This window comes from Triticum aestivum, chromosome 5B (genome assembly GCF_018294505.1).
Source record: "Triticum aestivum cultivar Chinese Spring chromosome 5B, IWGSC CS RefSeq v2.1, whole genome shotgun sequence".
NCBI lineage: Eukaryota > Viridiplantae > Streptophyta > Magnoliopsida > Poales > Poaceae > Triticum > Triticum aestivum.
The window spans coordinates 304175104-304189559 of record NC_057807.1 but is presented as its reverse complement, the minus strand read 5'-3'; positions in this window follow the sequence as shown (position 1 = coordinate 304189559).

Genomic DNA, 14456 nt, shown 5'->3' with positions numbered 1-14456 from the left:
AAAGAATACAAATATGTCACTCCAAAGTACATGAAGAAATTCTCTCTAAACCCTTCTTGCCCAAGACCTCCGTTGGCACCTGGCAAAATTGCTGATCCCACTCGCATCAAGCACGGTGAGGACTATGCTGATGAATGGGCCAAGCGGCAAGCCAAGTTGGCCAAACAAGACAAAGAAGCAGTGAGGAAATTCAATGAAAACTCAGCTGCCGCCGCTGCTAAGGCCTCTACTAGCAATAAGGCTATGCCTAAGAAGCCTGCTCAGAAACCACATTCCTCAGCAATGCCCTCACGGCCTAGATCATCTATGCCCTCATGGCCTATCTCTCAAGCTACTCCAGTTCCTCAGGTTGAAAAACTCACAGCTCCTCCAGCAAAGTCCTCGGCACCTGTGCATGTCACCTCTTGCCAAAGGACCATAGGCATCTCAATTGCCTCAAGAGCATCTGCAAGTTCTTCAGCTCCTCCTCAGTCTTCAACAGGCCCCACTTTGCTAAAGACCAAGACCACTGCTGGACGAGGCAGCAGACCAAGTCCTCACAAGAAGCAAGTTGCCTTCCAAGTACCATCAGATGATGACGAAGCTGATGATGAGGAATTAGCCGCAATCATCAGAGGCAGACAACAAAGGGCCACTAGAGCCAAGGGCAGTGTTGTGCCACTCATGCTGGATCCGAAGAAGGCCCTGAACTTCATTGACCACTGGCACAAGGACCCAAACACTCCCTTGCCAGAATTAAACCTCACACCTGGCCAAAGTCATATGTTGACGGCCTTCATTTCTGAAGAAAAATGGAAATTTTAGAAAGCCAGGTCTGTGAAGAAAGCCCAGTACAAGAAACGACGCTTTCTGGAGGACAAAGTTCTAACGCTATCGCCTGTAGAACTTGTAGCTCTGCAATCTGAGATCAAGAAACTCAGTGATGAATTTGACACCTACAAGGCAGAATGGCTGGGAGCCAAAGTCAGATTCATCCAAATGGCAAATGGATTTACACCAAATGTTGCTGCTCCAACGCACATTGAAATTCCCTCAGGCTGAAACATCTGCATAGCGTACTGAAGAACATGCCAGCACCGCTGATGAAAATCAGGATGCTGATGAAACTGAAAGCACCAGGGCTGATGAAGCTATTCCAATCGCTGAAGAAATTGCCAGGGCAACCTCTAGTGTAACGCCTGATGTACAAGACAGGCCAGCTGAAGCATCTGACGCTGCGCCTAAAGAAATTGAATAAGTCAGGACAACTGCATCAGTTGTGCCTAGAGAAACTACACCAATTTCCTCTGCTCCTCTTGCACCAACGCCAACACCAAGTCCTATTCCTCCTTCTGCATTAGAAGTGAAGAAAACCAAGGCTGCGGAGCGAGCTGCACTAATGAAAAGGAAATCATCTGCTTCATCAGAGTCTTCTGCTCCCAAGAAAGCAAAGATTTTGACCAGCTCATTTGCAAATCCAATTGATGTTGTTCCTCTTTCAAGCATGCCATCAAAATAAATCATTCCTTTTGGTGAAGATTATGTGATTCCAAGAGAATCATATGAAGAAGATCCTTCTGCTACTTCGATAGAGCAGATGGATGAAGAAATTGAAGTGGACAATGTCACTTCAACCCCTCTGGTATCGTCGCCCATGCCTTAGTTCACGGCTGAAGAGGCAGGCATTGAAGAAATTGATGAATAAGAAGACGACGTGGACATTGGGTGCACCACTCCAGTGTTGAATGATGATTATTGTGAAAGTCATCACCCCAATTCCCCCATGTTCACCCCACTGCAACAGATTACTCAGTCCCCAGCCTAGACTGAAGAAATTCACACGGGCTCTGATGAACCTCAAGCACCTCTTCTTACCATGCCTGAAGAAATTCCAGCCACTAGTGCTGATGATAAAGCTGCTGAAGAAAAGGAGACCCAGGCTACTACTGAAGCAGAAATTGAAATTCCACAGCCTGCGGCTCCTGAGACTGTGATTCCTGAGGCTGTGAAGACATTGCCTGATACACCTCATCCCAAGCCGAGGAATTCGTTCTCGAAGATGCCAAAGTTCAAAGCTGATGACTTCTTCCACGAGCATGTGTTCTTCACAAAATACAACCCATATGACTCTGCTCATCTTCGAACGAAGCGTTGTTCTTCTATTCTTCACTCCTTTTTGATAAGGACAAAGTCTTTGACCATGAGCATATTCCTCATGTGGACATGGAATCGCTGCCTTGCTTCACAACAGTCCTTAGTGTTCTTCATGACGCTAGGTTACTCAACTTCTGCACTGGTATATGTGATTGGAATGAAGAGCTAATTCTTCAATTCTACACCACGCTGCACATCACCGGAGATTATGATGATATAAATTCTTGGGTGTTGGACTGGATGACATAGAACACTCACTTCAAAGCACCGACATCTGAATAGCTTCATGCCCTGCGAGTCAGTCCTCCCCTTGAAGGTGCGTGTCTTATGTATCATGAACCTGAACTCAAAGATCACTACATGCAAGTGTTGATGAAGCCGCTGAAGTCTGGTCAAGCCCCAAGGACCAAATTTATCATGAAGGAATTTCTATATGTGCCACGGACTGTCTATCGCATTCTGACTAAGACACTGAGTCCAATCAAAGGCCACAACTTGAATGACGAAGAAGTCATTGGCATCATGAAGATCTTCTATCCAATATCATGCATGGTATTCCAATCCACTGCTATGATTTCTTCATGAGGACTCTGGCAAATGTTGCATTGTCTCCTTTTGAATTGAAGCCTTACGCCCCTGGATTATGAGATTCCTAAGATCAAGGTCTTCAATCAATTACAAGGCTGGCACACTCAACCATGGCAGCTACTTGCCCCCCATTGAAGTCCTCAAGCGGACGTTTTCCTCAGCTGATGAAAATGGCAAGGCCACTGCTGTTGTTGATGAAGGCATTCGTCCATTGGATGGACAGTTCCATAAAGCTGCATCCTACTCCACCAATGATGACTCTGCCACTCATGACTCTGCCGCCAATGCTTCAAAGAAAAATCCTCAGGGCAGACCTCCAAGGGTGATGACTGATCGTGAGCTTCTCCTCAGTCTTCATCAAAAGGTCGATCGCAACCACAAATGGGTCAAGCGTCAGTTTGATTCAATTATTCACAACATTACTGCTACACACAATTCAGTGAAGAAGAACAATTATTACCTCCATGAAGTATTTGATCGCACCTGGGCTGTTCTGTCTCATCTCTACGGTGAAGAAGATCTTAAGAAGATGGGCTTCAAGCAGGACTTCAACTGGTCTAAGCGACCGGCGAAGAAATTCAAGAAGGTCGAAGTTCCTTCTTTTGTGGTCAACTCGTTTTCTTAATCACGCGACACTGATGAAAATGAAGATTTGGACGACACTGCGGCAGGCCCTACTCCAATAACCGACCCCAACAATGCTGGCGCTCCTCCATTGACTTCGTGATGATATTCTTCAGGGGCGTTAGTCCTCACTTTTCGTCCCTTTTGTTCATTTGATGACAAAGGGGGAGAAATTTGAGTTAGTCTTCGAGCGGGTCTCTATATATGGGCGTTTTTTGTTAAGTTGCAACTCTCGCTCTTCTGAAGTGTTTGTTGGATCGAGTTGTAAACTTAAGTCCGATGGTGACCTGATACTTTTCCTCTGCTTTTCTGCATGCTATTTCCTCATATATGTTAATGCACGCATGCTGAATTACATCAGTCACCATATTTCATCATGCATTTCAAATTCTTCATATCAAATGTTAAATGCGTGTATGAATTACAAGATATAGGGGGAGATCTCCATGATTCTACTCTTCAAATGTGCACTGCTTCAAAAGCAAATTCCTCACTATGCACATCTTCGGGGGGAGTTCTTCCATATCTTGGAATCAAATTCCTCAATATGAGTATTTATATTTCATATGTTTATCCCCGTTGAAAACTTAACCTATATTGTTATCAATCACCAAAAAGGGGAAGACTGTAAGTGCATCTAGTGCCCCTTAGTGATTTTGGTGTATTGAAGACTTATAGGTTAAGGGACTAATATGTTTGTGAGTGTACACATGCTCTATAAGTCGATGAGGAGTTTGATATTTATAGTGAAAGTCGATCCCTAAAAATGAATGTCTTCGACTGAAGACTTTGGTTCTCCTAAAGACTTTGAAAGTGAAGAAATTGGTGGGACCTTGAAGACTTGGATATTCATGCAAGGTTATGAAGCGTGAAGACTTTTGTTTTCGTAGTTTGATTTCTCTTTCTTGAGTCATAGGAAACACCGTACTGCTAAAGGGGGTCGAGGTAATATTAAGGAAACTGATTTCCAAGTGATGCTCATCTCAAAATCCTACACCTACCAATCCTTCTGTGTGAAGCCATTGGAAATCTCGTATCAGTTTAGTAAATTTCTTCATTGACAGAGATGAAGATCTTCTGGTCTTTGAGGAATTTGTTCTGACTGAGGAGTTAGGAATTCGCCAGTGCGGATTGCCTACACAGTGAGGAACATAATAGCCCTGAGGAATTCAAACCTCAAATCCGACCATTGTTGTGCCACGCGCCAGTTGTTCAAAATATCCTACCACCTAGCGGTCATATCATTGAAGGGCATTTATGTCTTATCATGTCGGGCTGCTCCCTAGGCTATAAATAGCCGCCCCCTACAACCACTAGCTGGTTGGCTGCTCCGAGAGAAACTGACACTTGTCAATTGAGAGCATCCCATCCTCCGAGGACTTTGGGCAAAAATCATCAAGTCAGGAAAACCCAAAACCAAAACCCAAACACCTACAAACCCAAAGTGATAGAGCATCACTAAAGAGATTATTCCTGTGTGGAACTGACGCTTGTTACCTTTGAGGACTGTGTATCCTCCAGACGGTTAGGCATCATGGTCTGAGCATCCAAAAGGAATTGTGGATCGCCGAGTGACCAAGTCTGTGAAGGTTTGGAAGTCACATGTGAAGACTTACCACGAGTGTTGGGCGAGGTCTGTGTGATCTTAGCTCTAGGAGAATACGGTGAGGACTGTGTGTTTGGGACTATGTGTCCTTGAGTTGAAATACTCAGCCGCTCCAACCAGACATACAACTAACACAACAGTTGGAACCGGTCTACAAATAATTGTCTTCACCAAGCCTACTAGTTCTATTTCCTCAACCCTTTCATTTCCTCATTCATGTGTTGATGAACCTGATCATTACTATTTGAAGACTTTGACTGAAGACTTTCTCTATTTCCTCAGTCCAATATCTTCAGTCACACTGTCTTCAGCCTACTTATCCTGTGTTTACGCTACTTGTGCTCTGTGTTTGTTTTTCATATCATCATGATGACTATGTTGTTACTCTGTTATGCTTACACTTGAGTACTTATTCTGATGTTAGTTGTTCGTAACTTAGGAATTTCCTCACCCTAAAATTCCTCAGTGACGAATTTGTAAAAATCACCTATTCACTCCCCTCTAGTCAACTTAACGCACTTTGAATAAGATGAAATTGTTTGTAGGTTACAAAACCACCTCAAAGTTATTCTTTCCGATCAATCTATTAAGCTATTCCTATAAGTGTCACAAACAGCCCTAGAGTTTGTACTAAAATAACACCATACGATACACATCAACCAAGCCTAATGTCACCTAGATACTCCAATGCCACCACAAGTATCCATGAGTCAATTATACGATATGCATCAAACAACTTCAGATTCATAATATACAATCCAACACAAAGAACTTCAAAGAGTGCCTCAATATTTCTACCGGATAAAGTAGGACAAAAACGTGCACCAACCCCTATGCATAGATTACCCCAATGTCACCTCGGGAGTCCATGAGTTGAGTGCCAAAACATACATCAAGTGAATGAATATAATAGCCCATTGCCACCACGATTATTCATATGCAAGACATACATCAAGTGTTCTCAAATCCATAAATGTATTCAATTTGATAATGTGCACAGGGTACCCCGGGATGGCGTTGTACGGAAGGCCAATGTGCGCCACGTCGAAAACGATGAGCTTGGTGTGGTAGTTGTTGCGGGTGCCGAAGGTGACGGGGAGGTGCACTTGACCCAGGGAAACTATGGACCCGTTCATCACCCCGGAGAAGGGCCTGGTCGGCCCCAGCTAGTCATAGGGGACCTGGAGTGTTTCAAAGGTCGTGATGGAGATCACATTGAGGCTAGCACCCTCGTCAATGAGGGTCTTGGTGACAGCGACATTGCTGACGGTGGGAGCGCACAACATGGGAAGTGCACCGGCGGTGGCCGAGCAACTGAGGTTGTCCTTGGAGTCGAAGATGATGGCGTAATGTGACCACTTGAGCGGCGTTGTCGGATATCGGGTTCCGGCAAAACCCTTAAGGTTCAAACTCTGGGGTGCGCACGAAGATCTTATCCCTACCGAAACAAGCCCACCACCTCACTGTGAATCTAAGCTAGCACGATGAACAACACAAGAGACACAAGATTTATACAGGTTCGGGCCACCGTTGTGGTGTAATACCCTACTCCTGTGTGTGGTGTGGTGGATTGCCTCTTGGGCAGATGATGAACAGTATAGAGGAAGAACAGCTTCGCGAGGGGTGTTCTTGAGGTGGTGGTGTTCTACTTGGGAAGGATTCGATCCGCCCTTTCTACTGTGGTGGCTATCTCTATATATAGAGGCCCTGGCCCTCTTCCCAAATATTGAGCGGGAAGGGAGCCAACAACAACCATTTTGTAAGGGGACAGCTAGTACAAGCTATCCTGACTAAAGGTGGTCTTCGAATGCCAAAGGCACTGGTGATGATGCCATCTTGGGCTCCATGGTGACCTCCATCCTACAGTCCTGCTGGTCTTGGTCTCGTTGCACTGATATGGAAACCTTTGCTTGATGCCTTGGTACTCCGCGCCTGCGCTTGCCCCCTTTGCACCAAAGAGGAAACAAGGACACTGCGCAGGCTGGCGCCCGCCTGGTCTTGATCATCATGGCTTGCGTCATGAGCACCTCGCGAGTTACCCCTTGCCTTGATCTCTCCGCCTCCTCGCGAGCCTACCTTGTGAGGCCGCCCCTGAAGAGGCCTTGCGTCGCCCGCCCCGCGAGGCTTGGCCCCTCGCGAGGGTCTTGAACTTGGGTTGATGAAGACGGGCCGTACTGGGCCGCTTGTGAGCCATGCCGTAGGCCGCAGGCAGCCAAGTTTGGGGACCCCCATTCCCAGGACGCCGACAGTAGCCCCCGGGCGCAAGGCGCGCTCGGACTTGGCTTAGCAGCGAAGCCGAAGGGCAAGCGAGGAGCGCCGCTTGCCCCAAAAGCCTACGGCCTTGGTCGCCGCGTGGCGGTTGATTGGACGTGGGCGTCTCCGCTTCCCCATGCTGCCTTGGCAACCGCTTGATTTGACGAGTCCCTGCTGCATGCAAAAACAGTCATCATTACTTGTGATCATGGAGGCCGGCGGTTGGCCTCCCTTGGGCTATAAATGGGGAAGGGCCTGACTCTCCTCTACCCAAGTGCGGCCGTGGTCGTCCCCGCAAGCATCCCGCGACTCCCGACGCGGATCCTCGTGGTCGCGGTGGTGGCCCCGCACTCGGCGGTGGCTGCCCATATCGGGGCAACCCAGTCGGTGGAGGAAGGTGTGTCGTGGCTGCGTGGCCTCCCCGGCTATGCTTCCATTCGGCCGAGGTGCTGCCGGAGTTTGTTGTGTGGTCAGACAACCCGGCCGGCAACTGGCTCCAACTCCCTCGCATCTTCGCCGATGAACTGCCGGCCGCTGGCCCTGGCGGGCTCTAGCTGCAGGCGGACGGCTGCTGCAGCAGGGTCTCCTGGGTCGTGGTGGAGATCTTAGTCACCGGGAATGTGGCCCTAGCCAGGGGCTGGAAGACGTTTGCCCGCGCGCGCGGCGTGGACCGGCGGTGCACCCTCCACTTCAAGTACGACGGCGATGCGACCCTCTACATGAGGGTGTTCAGAGAAGATGGCTGCCGTGCTGGGTGCTGCCCTGAAGACGATGATAGCGACGAGGTGCTTGGCCTTGGCGATGGACACGATGAGGGCAAAGGCGAACCCGCTCCCGGCAGCATCCGCAGCTCGCCGAGCTTCAGTGTCTCCTCCTCCGGCGACAGCTCTTCCAGCGGTGGCCGTGATCAGCCACCACGTCGCTGCTCCCGCTTCGAGGGCGGTAGCGGGTCGTCCTGTCGCCGCGCCCTGGTGAAGCGTGAGGCGGAATCTGATGGAGCTCAGGAGGACGGCGCGGATCCCTCCTCGCGAGCTATTGCAAGGCACGTGCTGTTTTTTTTTTCTCCTTTTCCTGCATTGAGAGAGAGAGAGAGAAGTAGGGAGCCCCGTGGGGGCGTGCAACAAACTATGGTCCCTAATTATCGTGCTATATTTATCCCCTGTGCTGTGTTATAGTGTCGCGGTTATGTGCTTGTGCGTAGGAACAACTTAGCTCAGGATGTTTGCAGTAGTTTTTGCCTCGTGAGGTACCTGCTCGAGGCCTCGCCGGGCATCTTAAGATCTGCAAAGATCAGTTGGGGGAATAGTTTCCGAACCTTGGTCGAGAGGGTTGCCGGCTTAGGCCCGAAGCTATATTTTCGAACCTCGTGGTGCACAGACCGAGAGGGGTGCTCCCGCTGTGAACTTGAACGAGGGAGCCTCGCAAAAACCAGACGAGAAAAGGGGGCTCACGAGGGCGCCCGCGCAGCGCCCTCGCGAGGTTTGCAAGAGAGAGAGAGAGAGCCGAACAAAAGCCAAAAATAGAGAACTGGGGCAGAGGACAGCAAACAACACTAGAAGCAACTTCAATAAAGGTTCAAACAAGGGAGAACTAGCCAACTGCGAAAAGCAAATGAAAATCCGCGTACGACACCTAGTCTAGTCTTTGACGTCTTCTCACTAGCGCGGAGCTAAGTGCTGCAACTGGGCGTGGGTAGGAGCCCCCGAGGCCCAAGGGCGGCACTCCGGAAACTCCAGGGCGTGTACAGCCCCAACTCATTATTACGTGAGAGTGTCACGGGCGGCGAGCTTCACAGGAACTGGGCCTTCTTCACAGGCACCGGGCCTTTCTTGGGGCAGCGAGCTTCACAGGAACCGGGCCTTTCTCACAGGCACTGGGCCTTTCTTCATAGGCACTGGGCCTTTCTTCACAGGCACTGGGCCTTCTTCAGGGGTAGAACTTCTGGAGGTGCTGAATGTTCCAAGCGTTTGGAATGGGCACCCCCTCCTGAGTCCCCAGGCGCGCGGCACCAGGCCTCAAGAGTCCTGGGGTGGATGTTAGGGCAATGGTACCGCCGTAGCGCCTGCTGTTATCTTGCTGCTCGTAGTGCGGCTTCACGACGGTGTTCCTCCCCCAGCACGAGGTCCATCCCCCGCATGGCGTCCTGTTGGGCCTCGTCGAACGGTAGGACCCGCGCAGAGCGACGCCTGACCTCGTGAGGTAGGACCGCCTCTGCTCCGTAGATAAGGAAGAACGGGGTCTCGCCGGTCGACTTGGTGGCGGTATTGCGGATGGACCACAACACGGACTCGAGCTCGTCGTACCAGCCCCTGCCGCAGGCCTCCAGCTTCTTCTTGAAGGTCCTGGTTTTGAGGCCCTTCAGGACCTCTGCGTTGGCGCGTTTCGGCCTGGCCGTTACTCCGGGGGGGGGGGGGGTGCCACCGAAGCGTAGCATATCTGCGTTCCAAGGATAGCACAATATGTTTTGAAGAGATTACTGGTGAACTGTGAACCGTTGTCGGTGATGAGGCGATTAGGGACCCCGAATCGGCTCATGAGGCCCTTGATGAACTTGACTGTGGAGCCAGCTGGGATGGTGCGGACCGCTTCTACCTCCGCCCACTTGGTGAACTTGTCGATGGCGATGTAGAGGTAGCGGTAGCCCCCAGGCACTCGAGGAAATGGGCCCAAGATATCTAGCCCCTAGACCGCGAACGGCCACGAGAGTGGGATGGTATGCAGGCCCTGAGCTGGCCGATGGACCTGCTTGGCATGGAATTGGCAGGCTTCACAAGCCTTCACCATCTCGATTGCATCGTTGAGTGCCGTGTGCCAATAGAACCCGCTGCGAAACGCCTTGCCGATGAGGGTCCGTGATGACGAGTGGTGTCCACAATCTCCACCGTGTATGTCAGCCAACAACTCCTTCCCCTATTCCCTGGAGATGCAATGCAGGGAAACATCGTTTTGCCGCTTCCGATAGAGCTCTCCGTCTTGGATCAGTAGGCCGTGGCCTGCCGGGCCACACGTTCCGCCTCCTCCTCCTTCTCTGGTAGAGTCCCTTGCATCAGATAGTCCTTGAATCCTATGGTCCAGCACCCCTCCTGAGGCTCCAGCACCAGGAGAAAGTGCGCTCCCGAGGCCGGGCCACAGGCCGGGGCTCCCATGGCTGGTGGTTGAGGGAGTTCCTCTCGAGGTTGCGCTGTGCTCGACAGTGATGGCGCTGCCAAAGGCTTGAAGAGTCGTTCCTCGAAAATGCCAGGCTCCTGAGGCAGCTGCCTAGATGCCCTCCTGGCGATGTCATCAGCCTCCTGGTTGGTGCCGCGGGGCACATGCTGCAACTCCAGCCCCCAAAACTGCTTTTCCATCCTACCTCCGCAAGATACGCTTCCATGTGCTCGTCCTTCGGCTCGTACACCTTGTTGGAGAAGTTGACAAGGAGCTGTGAATCACCCTTGATAATGAGGCGCTTCACCCCCAGTGCTGCTGCAGCTTTCAAGCCTGCTATGAGGCCCTCGTATTCTGCTATGTTGTTGGAGATCTTCTCGCCGTGCTGGAAACAGAGCTGTACGGCGTAATAGAGCTTGTCCTGGGTGGGGGATATAAGCACTACGCTAGCCCCCGCTCCATGTCGCGAGAATGCTCCATCGAAGTACATGACCCAGCCATCTGGTGCCTCACTTCTTGGGGAAAGTGACCGATCTTCGCCTGCTTCGAGCCCTGGTGCCTCTGTCCATTCTACCACAAAATCTGCAAGTGCGGCTCCCTTGACGACCCTGGTTGTGCTGAATTCCAACTGAAATGCTTGCAGCTCAATGTTCCACTCGGCAACCCTTCCAGCGGAGTTGGGACTCCTAAGTACCCTCTCCAATGGGTAGGCCGAGACGACCTTGATGGGGTGACCTTGAAAGTAATGCCGCAGCTTACATGAGGCCACCAGCAGTGCAAGCAAGAGCTTCTAAGGCATGGGGTATCGTGCCCTTGCATCCCGCAACACTGTGCTGACGAAATACACCGGATGCTCGACGAGGGTGGGTGTGCTGACGAGGTCCGTGCCCTCCGGAGGATTAGGCGCCTCCTGAGACGACGAAGCCCCCAGCACCTGGTTGCCTGGTGAGGCCTCCTCAGCCCTAGGGGCATTTTCCTGTTGGGGCTGGTCTCCATCTACTGAGGTCGTGGTCTTCGCGAGGCCTTCTTGGTCTTGTGCTGCCGCGGCCGGGGCCATGGCCAGTCATGACGCAGCCTTGACCTGGCGCTCTTCCCGAACCACCACTAGAGCTGCATTGGCGGAGTAGGGTCTGGCGGCGAGGTAGAGCACTAGGGGCTCGAGAGGGCGCGATGCCACCATCACAGGAGGGCTGGTCAGGTACTTCTTGAGGTCTTGGAACGCTTTGTAGACCTCTTGTGTCCATTCAAACGGACCCTTCTTCTTCATCAGCTTGAAGAAAGGCAAGGCGCGTTCCCCCAGCTTGGAGATGAAGCGTCCCAACGCAGTTACGCGTCAGGCAAGCTTCTGCATCTCTCTGAGGGTTTGCGGTGGACTCATGTCTTCGATGGCCTTGACCTTCTGTGGGTTGGCCTCGATCCCCCTGCGGGACACGAGGAAGCCCAGAAGCTTGCCCGAAGGAATGCCAAACACGCACTTCTCTGGGTTGAGCCGCAGGTCCACTTCACGGAGGCTCGTGAAGGTCTCTTCTAGGTCTTGGATCAAGGTCTTCGCCTCCCGAGACTTCACCACAATGTCGTCGACGTAAGACTCGGCGTTCTTCCCGAGCTGCCGGCCCAAGGCGATGTGCATCAGCCGCTGGAAGGTTGCGCCCGCGTTGTGCAACCCGAACGACATGCATGTGTAGCAGTATACCCCTCATGGGGTCAGGAAAGCCATCTTTTCCACATCTTCTACTACCATTTTGATTTGGGGATAGCCCGAAAACGCATCCTAGAAGCACAGTAAGTTGCACTCGGCGGTGGAGTCGACGATTTGGTCGATGCGAGGGAGTGGGACAGGTCTTGAGGGCAGGCCTTGTTGAGGTTGGTGAAGTCGACACACATGCGCTCCTTTCCTCCCTTTTTCGGCACGACAACAGGGTTTGCCAGCCATTCGGGCTAGCGAACCTCGCGAATAACACCTGCTACCTCTAGCTTGCAGGTTTCTTGGACGATGAAGGCCTTCTTCTCGGTGGACTGCCGCCTTGCTTTCTGCTTCACGGGGCGTACATTGGGGCACACATTCAGGTGATACTCAATCACCTGCCTTGGAACCCTGATGACCCACAAGTATAGGGGATCTATCGTAGTCCTTTCGATAAATAAGAGTGTCGAACCCAACTAGGAGCAGAAGGAAATGATAAGAGGTTTTCAGCAAGGTATTATCTGCAAGTACTGAAATAAGTGGTAACATATAGTTTTGTGATAGGATAAATTGTAATGAGCAACAAGTAACAAAAGTAAATAAAGTGCAGCAAGGTGGCCCAATCCTTTTTGTAGAAAAGGATAAGCCTGGACAAACTCTTATAATAGGAAAAGCGCTCCCGAGGACACATGGGAATATCGTCAAGCTAGTTTTCATCACGCTCATATGATTCGCATTCGGTACTTTGATAATTTGATATGTGGGTGGACCGGTGCTTCGGTACTGCCCTTATTTGGACAAGCATCCCACTTATGATTAACCTCTATTGCAAGCATCCGCAACTACAACAAAAGTATTAAGGTAAACCTAACCATAGCATGAAACATATGGATCCAAATCAGCCCCTTACGAAGCAACTCATAAACTAGGGTTTAAGCTTCTATCACTCTAGCAACCCATCATCTACTTATTACTTCCCAATGCCTTCCTCTAGGCCCAAATAATGGTGAAGTGTTATGTAGTCGACGTTCACATAACACCACTAGAGGTTAGACAACATACATCTTATCAAAATATCGAACGAATACCAAATTCACATGACAACTAATAGCAAGACTTCTCCCTTGTCCTCAGGAACAAACGTACCTACTCACAAAGCATATTCATGTTCATAATCAGAGGGGTAATATTGTGCATAAAGGATCTGAACATATGATCTTCCACCAAATAAACCAACTAGCATCAACTACAAGGAGTAATCAACACTACTAGCAACCTACTAGCACCAATCCCGGACTCGGAGACAAGAATTGGATACAAGAGATGAACTAGGGTTTGGAGATGAGATGGTGCTGGTGAAGATGTTGATGGAGATTGCCCTCTCCCATTGAGAGGAGCGTTGGTGATGACGATGGTGATGATTTCCCCCTCCTGGAGGGAAGTGTCCCCGACAGAACAGCTCTGCCAGAGCCCTAGATTGGTTCCGCCATGGTTCCGCCTCGTGGCGGCGGAGTGTCGTCCCGAAAGGTTCTCTTCTATTTTTTTCTCATCGAAAGACTTCATATGGGAGAAGATGGACGTCGGAGAGCCACCAGGGGCCCACGAGGTAGGGGGCGTGCCCAGGGGGGGCGGGGGCGCCCTCACCCTCGTGAGCAGGGTGTGGGCCCCCTGGCCTTCATCTTTGGCGACAATTTTTCTTTATTTATTCTAAGGTATTTCGTGGAGTTTCAGGACTTTTGGAGTTGCGCAGAATAGTCCTTCAATATTTGCTCCTTTTCCAGCCCAGAATTCCAGCTGTCGGCATTCTCCCTCTTCATGTAAACCTTGTAAAATAAGAGAGAAGAGCCATAAGTATTGTGACATAACGTGAAATAACAGCCCGTAATGCAATAAATATTGACATAAAAGCATGATGCAAAATGGACGTATCTACTCCCCCAAGCTTAGACCTTGCTTGTCCTCAAGCGAAAAGCCGATAACAATAAATATGTCCTCATGTTTAGAGGTAGAGGCGTCGATAAAAATAAAATACGGACATGAGGGCATCATGATTACTTCATAACAGCAACATATATAAATTTTTTCATATGATTACTTACGTTCAAGTGATAATCTTTTCACAAAGCCAAAATATGAATCAGAAACTTTATTGGGCACCAACAATTATAATCTCAGTCACTGAAGCAATTGCAATTTATCATAACATCGGAAAGAGTCTATGTTAGAGCTTAAAAGCAAGTCCACATACTCAACTATCACTTAGTCCTTCATAATTGCTAACACTCACGCGATACTTGTGGTTACGGAGTTTTAATCGGACACAGAGAAAGATAGAGGCTTATAGTTTTTGCCCCACAACTTTTTACCTCAAGGGTAATGTCAACAGTAATAGTTCACGCTCCCCCACATCCAATTAGATAT